Raw genomic sequence first — 14,135 nt, 5'->3', positions numbered from 1 at the left:
CAGAGTAAATCAGATCAATTGAATTAATAGTACAACCATTATCACGGTGTCCATTTACTGTGATAAAGCTACTTCACGATTAGCTCTATAAGGTATCATAGTAATAGCCTCAGCAGCCATTTGCCTCAGAGTTTTCCTGCCAGATATGTTTTGTCAGTAAATAATAAGTAACCATAACCTGGATCTATGAAAGGTGTCCTAAAAGGGGTAGGGTGGGGGGAGTTCCCAAACTCAAAACAATGCTCACTCTTCCAAGACCAAGGAGAATTAACATTCCTTATAGGCTCCCCTGGTGAGGAGGTATTTTATTAAAAGGACGAGGTGGAAGTGATGTGGAAGATCTCTGCCTGATACTCCCAAGAGCCACTGCCAGTCTGAGTAGACAATACTGATAGATTGATGGTCTGATTTCAGTATAAGGCAGCTTCATGTGTATTCTGATGCCCTTCTTCATCCCTGAAAGAGAGGCAGCTCCCAGCCACAATCTTTAATTAACAAGTTTTAATTCAATTTTTTTCTCTTTTGAGGAATGTCAGCTTGTCAGTAAGGAGGCATGCTTATTTCCAGCACCAGTCAGCTGAGTACAGCTTCACATCACAGCTTATCAGTGGATCTCATGGTTGTCCCCCACCCCCCTCACAACAACCCTGTGAGACAGATTAGGCTGACAGAGTAGTCTTTTTTCAGTCATTACATTTGACTACACGTGTGATCATGTATTATATAATTCTTTCAATATGTGCAGTTGCCATTTTTTTTCTGAAAGGGGCACACATGGATGTTCCAGCTTCAAAACACACAAACCAGAACTCATGAGTGTTCTCTGTTGGCAGATTAAGTAACACAGCATAGATAAAGGTTTGTTCAGGAACTAACATATTTGATAGTAAAGAGAAGAAGCAGAGATAGTGTCCTAACTACACCACTAGCTGAGACAGAGAGTAAGTGTGCAACTTCCAAGAAGAAGGAGAATATTGCCCTAACAGTAGCAATCTGGAGATGGATAAAGAATGACACTTAACATGAGAGAAGGTGCTGACCTTTCTATACTATCTAATAGTCTTCTTGCTGCCCTCTGCAAGGTTTTAATCTCTTCTTCTTTGAACACTAGATATTGCCTATTCCAACATTCTCCTCATACACAGGGCCAAGCATAACGACTGAAAAGAGCTATGGTAATTGGCTCAGGTTCACTCAGTTAACTCTATATATGAATGAAGGTTAGAACGAGGGTCTCCAAAACTCTATTCACTATGCCACAATGTCTGAGCTAACTTATGGTGGCAAGGGCTAAACCTCTGTGGCAGAAGTGACTCAAGAACATTCCATAGCAGCTAATGAGAGGATGTCACTGACAAGAGGAGCTGAAATAAAGACAATTGTTCAGGTTTTGCTTAGCACGAATTTGGGAGTCGTATTTTCAACAATTTTGTTGCCAAGAGCAGAGCTTTCTTACATGACACCAAATCAAATGATAACACAGAAAGACTTATCAAGCCTTTACTCAGTAATGTCAGTGGAGTTTCACTATCCTTGTATATGGAAAGGCTGCCTATTCTTAAACATATTGTCTCTAAGTACCTACTCTGCCCTTTAGAACAGAATGCAGTTTTATCAGCTATGATCTGAAGGCCAAAACAATATCTACAGCTTACAAGATACATGTTATACTATATGCTAAACAGGATTGCCATCATCTAGGTGACAGCAGGAGATCTCCTACTATTACTCTCCAAGCAACAGAGACCAGTTCATCTGCAGAAAATGGCAGCTTTGGAAGCTGAACTCTGTGGCATTATGCCCCAAACCCCGCCCTCTTGAGGTTCCATCCCCCCAAATCTCCAGTATTTCCCAACCCAGAGCTGGCAGCCCTTATACTAAATGCCATAAAACCCCCCCACAAAAACAAAATGATAGAACATTGTAAGATTATCATGAATTAGTTAGTTTGATTGTACCAGTTCACGAACCATGAACTGTCACAAATTTTTAAGAGGCAAATGAACTGGTTCGGTTTGTTTCATGGTCTTGTAGAAAAAAACCCTGGTGTGCTAGAGACACCTAACTTGCAAGGGATCTCCTTTACCTGTTTTCCAATTTTGGTAAGGTTTGGATTTACAGGGTCTGAGTTATGGCCCCTTAAATAGGTGTCTCCCAGGAATGTGCTTTCTGGAGAAATGACAGCTGACACACAGGCATTTTGACAGGTGAAGGTTCAGAAGGTTCAGGATTGTATAGAGCAGATCCTGGGCAAGCTAGAGACATCAAACTCTACTTGCCCTCCAAGCTTGGTGAGGATTGGATTTGCAGGATCTGAATTACACCCTTCCCCCAAAGAGATGCCTCAAAGAGATATCCTTAACAATAAAAAAGCAAGGGCAGTAGAAGCCCAGCAGAACAGAATCAAAGTCCCAGATAATCTCTGCAGTAGTGCAATGTGCCCAACAGAACAAGTGCCATTCTGGCAGTGCAAATCCAACAGGACCAAGATCAAACCAGAGAATCACTGCAGTAGAAACAAGGGGGGCATTTTTGCAAGCCCAACAGAACCAGTGCAATGTACAGAGTATCGAGCAATACCAGTGTAATCACAGAGTGCCCAGCAGATTCCAATGCCAGTATGGCAATGCCAACTCAGCAAGACTGATATCAAACACAGAATTACAATTCAAACAAGGGAGGTTGCAAGCCCAGCAGAATCAGTGCAATGTACTAGTTCCCAGCAGAACCCAGTGCTAATGTGACAATTCCTATCTGGAAATGTATCCATTCATGAACCAGCATGAACCTCCACAAACAGCTTTAAAGTTCATAGAAAATTTGTGTCAGTTGACCTTTCACAAACTTCACTTTGTGAACCCAGAGCCAGCCAAAATTCATCACAGACTTTCGTTTGTAAGCTGGTTCATGCCCATCTCTACTTGTAAAAGAATGATTCAGGGATGGACTGCTTAGCTGTTTCCTGGCACCTTGAGCCTCTGTCCCTCTAGAGGAAATTATGGTGGAACAATAGCTGCTAACACAAAACAAATTACACTATACAGCAGGGCTTACGTGACACTGCTCATGGTCGAGAGGAAGGAATTGCTGCAGGAACACCTTTTCCCACCCTGGCAGTACTGTCACATGACCTGACCAAATTCAGTGTTCTACACAACCAGAAATGATACTGAAGCCCTCTCTTTTATTATACCCTACTGCTATCATAAGAAGCTGTTTCTTGGAGGGAGTTCCATGGAAAACATTCATAATTTCCCAGTCAATATGTTTAGGCCATAGATGCCATAAATACACTAATACTGGATCAAGATTGTGTGTTGCAGTAATGCTGGTACAATATTTGTACACAAGAGAATTAGGAAGTTACTATCCATTATTTATTTCATTAAAGCACTTATACTCTGCCTTTCCAATACAAGAACTCATGGGCATTCGATGAAATTGCTGAGCAGACAGGTTAAAACAGATAAAAGGAAGTACTTCTTCACCCAAAGGGTGATTAACATGTGGAATTCACTGCCACAGGAGGTGGTGGCGGGCACAAGCATAGCCACCTTCAAGAGGGGTTTAGATAAAAATATGGAGCAGAGGTCCATCAGTGGCTATTAGCCACAGTGTGTGTGTATATATATATATATAATTTTTTTTTTTGCCACTGTGTGACACAGAGTGTTGGACTGGATGGGCCATTGGCCTGATCTAACATGGCTTCTCTTATGTTCCTTATGGTTCAAGGCTTACAATATTTTTTTTCTTTAAAAAATTCAATTAAAACCAAAATAAAATGAATCATCCCAAATCCTGCTCAAAAGATGCCTGCCATTCATAGCCTTCAAATGTCCTGGCAAACAGGCAAACTTTGTAGCATTTCCTGAAGATCTCCAAGGAGGTGCCCCTCGCTTTTTCAGAGACCCCATTCCATAGCCATGAATGATGGCCCAGGCTCTAGTCAATGCCAGATGGGACACCGTAGGTGGTGGAATAGTCAACAATGACTACCTGAAGACTATAGTTAGCACATATGGAAAGGATAGTCCTTTCCATTTTTTTGGAAAGTATTTTTTTCCATAAAAATATGGAAAGAGATAGTCCTTCAAATAATGTGGGTACCATATCATGAAGGGCTTTAAAGGTCATAACCAGCACCTTGAATTGAACTCAGAAACAGGCAGGCAACCAATATAGCTATTTCAAAATATAAGTTCCCAGCAGCTAGCACCTTACAATAGTTGGGTTGGACTGGTTGTCATTTCCAGGTTGCCTTCAAGGGCAAACCCACATAGATCAAGCTGCAGTAACCCAGCCATTAGGTTATAGAAGCATGAATTAGTATGGCCAGGTCAGCTAAGTCTAGGTGGGGAATTACCTGCCCCCAGAACCAATTTCTTGCCCTTGAGAAATTGAGGAGTGGGAGAAAAAAAATGGCCTTCATATAGTTATGCTGTAGAAATTTCCTGTAGCCTTTATGATAAAGGCTACAGGGAGGCAACCTAGAGGGTCACCCAGATGTGCTGTCTCCCCCAAATACCAACTTCCCTTGGCACCACTCCTACAGGCCATTTGTCAAGGCAGTGCTGAGAATCCTAGTTGCCAATTTTGCAATTCCCAGCATGTTTATTTTAGCATCATGTACTATATATATGTATACATCTCCAGTCACATTAGCTTCAGCCTCTGTGGTGTGAAAGTGTGCCATTTCTTTCTCACAAACATCACTCAGCTCTCCAGTGCTCTTGATGCTGTCCTGAAAGTACCTGATATTTCAAATTGAAGTTAATATAATCCAGCCTCCCAACTAAAAGAAGAATCAGCTGCTTTCAGACAAGCTTTACCTAGAAACTTTTCTTGTTTAGTTGTTGAGTCCCTCCTGATACGTGCATCTCTGGCAAAGAATCTTACAAGTTGTGTGTGTGTGCACTTTGTGGGTGCATAGATTCTATGATAGGCAGTGAAACAGTCAAAGGCCAAACTGCTTGAGGTGTTTTTTGCCACAGAAATATACAATAGAAAGTGTTTTTCTCATTAGTCTTATCACCCCTGGTGAAGCTCTCCTGTTAATCCCTGCCTCCCGCAGATTCTCTGGGCCCTTCCAGCAGCCATTTCCAATGGTCATGGATTAATAATACACAGAAGTTGAAAAGAAATAAGAGAAAAGCGAATGACGGGACACTAAGCACAACAAAACAGAAGCTTCAAAGTTTCTAGGGAAGACTGAAAAATTTTCCAAGAAAAACAACATTTTCTAAGTGAATGTGTCCTCTTCCAGAAGCACAGTAGAAAAATAAGGATTTTCTGTTACCTCTACAGATAAGCATTTCCAGAGACAAAAGTTGAGAACATGGCTAAGTAAAGGCTTAAATATATTTCAGATGAGATGAAATTAAGGCTGGAGGTATTGCAATCATTAATGACACTTTTAAATAGTAGCAGGCTCTCATCCCAAGTATAAAGCCAAACTCTGTTTCTATCATGTTGTTGCTGACTATGAAGAAATGCATTTTTTTTTCCTTTGGAGGTTTGAAATGAGCAAAACCTCCACTCTAGGGGTCCCAACCCTCCCGCCCTGGCGGGGCACCCCAGGTTTTCCAGCCTCTTCCCCCGCTCCCCCAAAAAATGGAAGCGGGGGGAGGGGGAAACGGCGCCAAGGAGCGTGGCGAGCCCCCCCTTCTCGGAGCGGGCGATGCCCTTGTGCTGCCGCCTCTTCTCCGTAGCTGCTCCTCCGAGATGGGCTCAGCCTGAGCCCATCTCGGAGGAGCAGCTACGGAGAAGAGGCGGCAGTGCAGCGGTGTCGCCCGCTCCACCTCTGATGTTAAAATCAGAGAAGGGGAGGCTGAAGGCAGGCCAGGAGCGTGGTGAGCCGCGAATCTGGGTCCTTCTAGGACCCAGACTCGCGGCTCGCCACGCTCCTGGCCTGCCTCCACCCTCCTTGTCACCCACTCTGTCTGTGCCGCCCCGCTACTCACCGCTTGTAGGCAGGCAGGCAGGGAGAGGCCAAGCAGGGCCACAGGGGCGACGGGACGATGCAGCCGCTGCTGCTGCTTTCCTGACCAGGCGCGCAAAGGTGCCCGGCGGCCCGGAGGAGGAGGGCCTTGTGCGGCCTGCTGCTGGGATGCTTCGCCGGGCCCTGGGGGGGGTGGGGAGGAGCAGCAGGCGGCGGCTGGGCCGGGAGGTGGCAGGGGCTTGGAAGAGGCGCCTTGCGCGGGGCTGCTTTGCCGCGCCTTCGAGCCTGTGGGCCTGGTGACTCCTCGCGCAGTGAAGGGGGCTTCCTCCCTCCCAAGAAACAGCTGGCCGTATTCAGGTGGGGGAAGGTGATGGCGACCGCTTTGGCATACTTGGCATTCCTCCCAATGTCAAGCATGGTGGTAATTGATTGTTTGAGGGTCCTGCATAAGCTGGTCTGTGCATTGTCATGGAGGATCCGTTCCTCTTAGTTTGTTATTGGTGTTCAATTATGCTTGCCACAGCCTTGATCTTGGCTCCACCCCTAATGTCTCCTGGCTCCACCCCCAAAGTCTCCTGGCTCCACCCCAAAGTCCCCAGATATTTCTTGAATTGGACTTGGCAACCCTACTCCACTCTGGAATTTTCTCTCCACCCCCCCCACCCCCAACATTCAAGAAGGATCTAGTGATTTGGAAGACTTTAAATTAAAGGGGTACCAGGAATAATTTCCAGGAATAATCTCCAGGAAGTTATTCTTTGACCTGGCCAGGTCAGTGGGTGGGGGAAAGAGAGGTAATAAAACTCCTGAGAGTGGAGGAAGCTCTCTTTTCCTTGGATGCTACATCCCTGATAGCACACAGACCTCCCCACTGGGAAAGCAGCCATTTTGACCATGTGCTGCCCCAGTGAGCTACAGAAAACATCAAGATTATGGAAACACTGTAGAGCAAGGGTGTCATACTAATTTGTTAGGAAGGCCAGAACTAACATAAATGGGACTTTGGAAGGCCGAGCCATGCATATCCTAAAATGTAATGCCAGATAGAGGATATATAGACTTTATAAAGGACACAGGCAAACACAATTAAATATATTATTTTTAACTTCAAATACAAACATACTTAAAACTCTTGCAATATTTTGTTTAAAACGGAAAGGTAGGGGAATAGTGGGATTTTGCAATGCAATTTTAAAAATAAAACATCAAGAAAAAGCACAAGGATCAAACAGCAGAAAACTAAAAATATAAAATGCTCTTAGCCTAGGAAAACATGAAATGGCAGGGCATTTCAAGCTTCTTCCCCCCCTCCCTCCCAGGTCTACTCAGATTTGCAATGACTCTCCACTGTAATATCTCCCTTTGGTTGTGGCCTCCCAAGTTAGAGTACTTACTAGGCACTAGTCTTCATGTCCATTTAAGAGACAAAGCTGATGCTCTATCAACGTGTGATTTACAAGGACGCAACTCCAGGAAGCTTCAGCTGGCTATAGGAATGCTGGGAAGTTATACTGAGTTCCTCTGCATTGAAAAAAAGTTGCAAGGAAAATGTGGAGTGGATTTTCCATTCCGTTCTGCTCTGCCTATAAGCCTGAATGGGAAATCCATTCCACATTTTCTTTGTGGCTTTGCTTCTGCTTTAGCCTCTGCAAAGAGAAGGCAGAAGGAGCTGGGAATGTCGGCAGCATCAGAGCTTTACAGGGTGAGGATAGGAGGGGGGAGAAGAGAGCCCAGAGGGCCCAATGGAAGCTCTCAGGGGGCAGTTTGGCCTGCGGGCCACACGTTTGACACCCCTGCTGTAGAGATTTGTAATGCCTAAGCTTTAAAAGCCTGTTGTATATTTTAACATCCGCTATGGCATGTATATAGAGAGGGACAGAGGATTTGCATTTAACCAATTTCGTTTGGATTCTTTGCTCAGTCTGGTGCTGTACTGAAAGTATGCTTGTAAACATTTTCTTTTGATGCTGGGAGTGGTGCTCTGTACCACATAGACCTCCACCATCTTGGACACACTATTTTAAAAGAGGCTCTAGGGGGGAGGCAGACAGTTGGCAAATGGCTATTCCTTCAAGGGTGTACAAAGCTGTAAACTGTCCCCACGGTGAACAGATGCTGGGCAGCAGGAGACAGAGTCAAGGCCTCAGAACTTGGAAGGGAAGCTGGGAGTTCTGACCCTCACAGTGGGGAATTCCTCCAAAAGATCAGATGGTGATGGCAAGCTACCCAGAGTGGAAGAAAAGCCTCTCCAAGTGTGGGGAAAACCCAGGAGGGCGGGGTGGAAATGGGGACTGCAGGCCAGAGCAGGCGCATTTTGCCATATTGATCAAGTTCCAAACAGGCATTTCCATCAGATCAGAATTCAACCACAAAAAGGTTTTGCTTATATCTGTTTCTAAGGGGGGCAATTATCAGACTACCATTTTAAGTACGCTTCCTGTAGATGCAATTTTTTTTTAAATCTATGGCAGCTCTTTCCAAGCAATGAATGTTTTATCTAAACATAGATTCAAATGGGTAACCATGTTGCTCTGAAGCAACAGAACAAAGTTTGAGTCCAGTGGCATCTTTAAGTTGGACAAAGTTTAATTCTGGGTGTAAACTTTTGTGTGCATGCAAACTTCTTCAGATACATTGAATCAGACTTTGCCAACCATTACATATGAGGGGATTAGTTGCCAGGAGGGGCTAATTAGAGTCAAAATGCATAAGTAACTGAGCAATAAGTGTAGCTAAGATTGGATTAAAGCAGTTGGTAAGACCTGTGAATAGCAGATAATAAAAGAGATAACAAACATTTGTGAGAACTGTGTGCCTACCTTGGCCTCACCTTCTCTAAAGCAAGGCATTAATATCTCCTAAAATGGCTGCCAAAGTGAATTTAGCCAAGGTGGAGCACAGTAACAAAGTGGTATCATCCACATAGAAAGAGAGCATGCAAACTCATGTAACGTGGTGCTTTTTTGGAGATCCTGCTTGCACTTTTGCTCTACAGACATGCTTCATGGAAGAAAATTGTATAGATGGCCCTGAGACTCTTACTTTGCAACCACATTCATTTTTTTAAAAAGGACATCTTTACTTGCTGTACTCATTTTATGGAGCCAATATGGCAACAAGCATCACACCTTGAAGGCCTACACATTTCAAAAAGTTGTAGGCTCACTGCCACTGTATGTATAATGTAAAACTGACAACTGTATAATGTACAACAGCAGACCTGGGCTAAATTCTGGAAAACCTGGCCTTGCTTGTACTACACAAACATACCTTCCATAATGCGTAGAAAGAATCTCTGCAGGTAGCTGGCCAAGATCTACCTTGTTCTGCATGAAGCTCTTTCTTTGCATTCATTCAGAATCAAAACATATTGTGGCCATGGAATCACTGCCAAATTACAGCAAAGTGATTTCTAACAAGGGAGAAAGCCTGTCAGTTGACAAGCAGCAACAAAGAAAGCTAGAATAGCTCAGCTATTTCCTGGCCACATTCTATTGAATGGGCAGCTAATTGAAAATTATGCTTTTAAATGAAAGCCACTTTCTAATTTAGTATTGTTTAAAGGCACTTAGAGATCCTGTCGTCTATTGAATTTCCAGTATTCATTTTCAGGGAAGTCAGCAGAGGGTGTTGTCAACTTTGTATTGTCTGAAGTTGTGTAAGGACTGGTTTAGAGGAACCACTTAGAACAGCACTCCTGGGACTCACTTCAGAATGCAAGAAAACGGTATGGTATATTTGAATGGTCCACCACAGCAAAATAAAAATCTATGCATATCAAAAGCAGCTGTGTGGAGAAGGATTCCAGCACAGATTTCTCCTCACTATGCAAGTTCTACGTTAACAGGATTTCTTTTTAAAATGTCATGAAATCCATCCACCCACATTCCGCATTCTGTCCTGAGAGAGCTATACAACAGGATTCTTTTGAATGTATAGCTTGTTTCAAGTTGCTACACTATAATGGATCACAAGAAGATAAGCTTTCCCTGAACCAACACATGTGAGATGCACTGCTGGGATAAGGAGGGAACTCTGGATTTCTAACATCACTGCTGAATAGGGTTGCCAGGTCCAACTCAAGAAATATCTGGGGACTTTGGAGTGGAGCCAGGATCAAGGGTGTGACAAGCATGATTGAACTCCAAAGAGAGTTCTAGCCATCACATTTAAAGGGACCACACACCTGGGATAGTTCTCCCCCAAGTGTCACCCTCTATCCCCAACCTTGGAGAAAGGAGACCAGCTATTGTAGAGCTAGCCCCTGTATTCCTGCGTCGGTGAGGTGGTGGGCCAACACTTCATGGTCGACGCTGCTGACAGATCAAGAAGGATCAGCAGCGCCGAACTGCCTCGATCCAGATGCCTCCGGAGAACATCTGCCAAGGAGACCAACACCATCTCCGTCCTATGAGCAGGGTGGAAGCCGGGCTGGAAGGGATCCAGGACATTAGCATCCTTCAAGAAAGCCTAAAGCTGCGTTGCTGCTGCCTCTCCACTACCTTGCCCAGGAACAGCAAGTTCAAAACTAAGTGGTAGTTTGCTAGGACCATAGGGTTCAAAGATGGTTTCTTCAGGAGAGGACAGACCACTGCCTCCTTCAAGGCCCCTGGGAATGCCCCTGTTGAAAGGGACAAGTTGATGGTCTCCCTTAGGGGAGTTCATATGCCATCACCACAGGTTTTAACCAGTACACCTAGGCCTGGCGCTGGGTTTTCCAGCACCCCAAGCCAAAATCTTCCCTCCACCCCCTCTCTCTTTTTAAAAAATTTTTGTGTGCACATCGTGCATGCCCCCCCCATTTTCAGCCCTCTCCCACTTTGAAGCAGGAGAGGGCCAGGCAACCCCCCTCCCAGCCTCAGCGAGGCTTGCAAAGCCTCAGCAAGGGCGGGAAGACAGTGGGTGCGCTCAGAGCCACCAGCTCTGAGTGTGTTCGCTACCACGCTGCCTCCCCCGACTTTGCTGACGCTGAGGGGGGTGTGGTGGGGAGCTTTGACAAAGGCGGGGGGCAGGGACTGAGCACACTCACAGCAAGTGCACTCTGAGTGCATTCGCTGCCACACCACCTCCCTCGACACTGGGGGAGGGGTATGGCAGTGGCGGGGTTGGGGGAGCGGGGTCAGGGAGCTTAAGCGAGGGTGGGGGTCAGGGAGTTTCAGCAGGGGGCGGGGAGCAAACGTACTCAGAGCTGGTGGCTCTGAGCACGCTCATTTTCTTCCCAACCTTGCGAAGGCTTTGCAAGCCTCCACAAGGTCAGGAAGTTAGCGGTGCTGGACGAATCAGGAGAGGGGGCACCTCTTGGCGCCCCTAGGCCTGTGACACCCTAGGTGGCCACCTAGTTGGCCTACTCCCACACACCGGCCCTCTACCTCAAAAAATTGGTGCCTCTACCTCAAAAAACAGCCTCTCCAGAGCCCCAGATATTCACAGCTCAATTCTCTATTATACCCTATGGGAATTGGTCTCCACAGGGTATAATGGAGTGCATTCCCTTTGCCCCACTCCTGGTTTCTGATAACCCTGAAGCAGGGGGAGGACCTCCAAACCAGGGAATCCCCTGCCCCCAACTGGGGATTCGCAACCCTACGTGCTGAAAAGGCTGTTAAGGTCCCTCCCCTATTTTCTATGTCTCTCTCGGCTTGACTTCGCGAACGAAGATTTAAGAAGGGTGCAGTAGTCCACGTCTACTGCAGGCTCGCTGGTGGCTGACAAGACCAATGCGGGACAGGCAGATCCGGCCACAGTGGCTGCAGGGAAAAGTCTGATTTAGGGTTGGTGCTGTAGCAGTGCGATTCTTCCTCAATCTCCTTTTGTCCTCAAGACCAGCTATGCGTGCGTTCTCAAAGGAAGAGACAGCCTGGTGGATGGTGTGCCTCCATGCTTTGCGATCTGAGGCTAGGTCAGACCGCTGGTGATGGTTGATGCAACAGGTGCCAAGGGATTTCTTCAAGGAGTCCTTGTACCTCTTCTTTGGTGCCCCTCTATTTCAATGGCCGGTGGAAAGTTCGCCATACAGAGCAATCTTGGGAAGGCGGTGGTTTCCCATCCTAGAAATATGCCCTGCCCAGCGCAGCTGCGTCTTCAACAGCAGTGTCTCGATGCTTGTAACCTCCGCTTGCTTGAGGACTTCAGTGTTGGTCACAAAGTCACTCCAGTGGATGTTGAGGATGGTGCGAAGGCAGCGCTGATGAAAGCGCTCAAGGAGTCGCAGGTGATGACGGTATAAAACCCACGATTCAGAGCCATAGATGAGGGTTGTCATCACAACCGCTTTGTAAACATTGATCTTTGTGCCTTTTTTCAGATGCTTATTGCTCCACACTCTTTTGTGCAGTCGGCCAAATGCATGGTTTGCCTTTGCCAGACTGTTGTCAATCTCCTTGTCGATCTTGGCATCTGAGGAGATGATGCACCCCAGGTAGCTGAACTGCTGGACTGTCTTCAGAACTGATTCACCCACAGTGATGCAGGGAGAGTGATAATCTTCCTGGGGTGCAGGCTGGTGGAGAACTTCTGTCTTCTTCAGACTAACTTCTAGGCCGAATAGCTTGGCAGCCTCTGCAAAGCAGGACATCATATGCTGCAGAGCTGATACCAAGTGGGAGACGAGTGCAGCATCATCAGCAAATAGTAGCTCTCGGATAAGTTTTTCCATTGTCTTGGAGTGAGCCTTTAGTCGCCTCAGGTTGAACAGGCTGCCATTGGTGCGATAGCGGATGTAGACACCATCGTCATCATCTAGATCTACTGCGGCTCTTTGAAGCATCATGCTAAAGAAGATCGTAAAGAGAGTTGGCGCGAGAACACAGCCTTGCTTTACACCTGTGCCTATTGGGAAGGGCTCCGAGAGGTCGTTGCAGTGTCTGACTTGGCCTCGTTGGTCTTCATGTAGCTGGATGATCATGCTGAGGAACCTTGGGGGACATCCTAAACGTTCCAAGATTTGCCACAGGCCTTTCCTGCTAAAAAGCTTTGGTAAGGTCGACAAAAGTCACATATAGTCACATTCTCTATGTTGTGGACTACCAAACCACTCAGTATATATATGAAAAGTAGATTCGAAATTGCTATAGGTAGGCAATTATCTCTACCCATGTCTCAAATCACACACAGTCTCAGATCAGTTTTTTAAGTTCCTAACATGCAAAGATGGCCTCCAGCACATACAGAAATTTCACTTCTTTTGAAATTAAAACTGTGTTTGCATTATCATCCCCTGTAGCATTAAATGTTTCTCTTCATATCTTGTTTACCCTATAAAGCACCGCTTTGCACGATCCTTGTTCACATGAGCTTCGTCTCAACATTAATGAGCTGTTTAGGGATTTGAGAAGAGGGTGATTGTGCCTAAAAATTGCAGCTTGGATAGAGGTGAGAAGTTTAGGGAGGAAAGAGCAGAGAAATAGTTTTGTTGAGTTGCAAAAAAAGGGGGTTGAAAGTGGAAACTACACTACACATATGTGCTACTCAATCAGTGCTTTTATTTTCTAAAGAAAGGAAAATCAAATCATGATTTCAAAGCATCAGCTGGAGTTTAGGTCAAAAGCAAAAAAACAGATCAAACTCCTTACTGCTCTAGTTCACAGCACCAGGGCTGAACAGCAAAGGATGAGTGCCAGAAATTACTCTCTGAGGCCATCTCTGTCAGCCACATCCAAGCAAAGCCCATTAAATTCAAACTAGTTCCAAATCCTTAAATTCCCCTGTCAGTTTCTGTGGTTTTTTTCAATCGCATTTTCCTACTAATTGAATTCCTTTCCTCCACTTTGCTGCTGTGTGAGTCCCCTCCAAATAACAAGGTACAGGCTGACTGCAGATAGTTAAAAAAAACACAAAACCACACAGAGAGAGATTAACAGATATAGTCATGTTGTCAAATGCACAAGAGAAACAAGATGAGTGATAACAGTGTCGTGTTGCTGTTTTAATTGTATTTTATTGGTTTTATTGTATTTGACTGGTTTTATCTGGATATAATCCACCCTGAGCCCATCTGGGAAAGGGTGGAATATAAATTTAAATAAATAAATAAATAAAACATGTTTTCCCCCACATAACATGTCTTTCCCCAATGACCCCAAGCCACTGAGAAGCATGACTGTAAAGCTGTTTCTCCATAAGGCAGAGAAAAAATGTAAATCGTTCTGTGAAAAACAGAGCAGAAGTGAGGAAGTTCCTTAATGAAGAGAAAAAT

The sequence above is a fragment of the Heteronotia binoei genome, chromosome 21, assembly GCF_032191835.1.
Source record: "Heteronotia binoei isolate CCM8104 ecotype False Entrance Well chromosome 21, APGP_CSIRO_Hbin_v1, whole genome shotgun sequence".
NCBI lineage: Eukaryota > Metazoa > Chordata > Lepidosauria > Squamata > Gekkonidae > Heteronotia > Heteronotia binoei.
The sequence above is the reverse complement of the archived record's forward strand: the minus strand, read 5'-3'. Positions refer to the sequence as shown.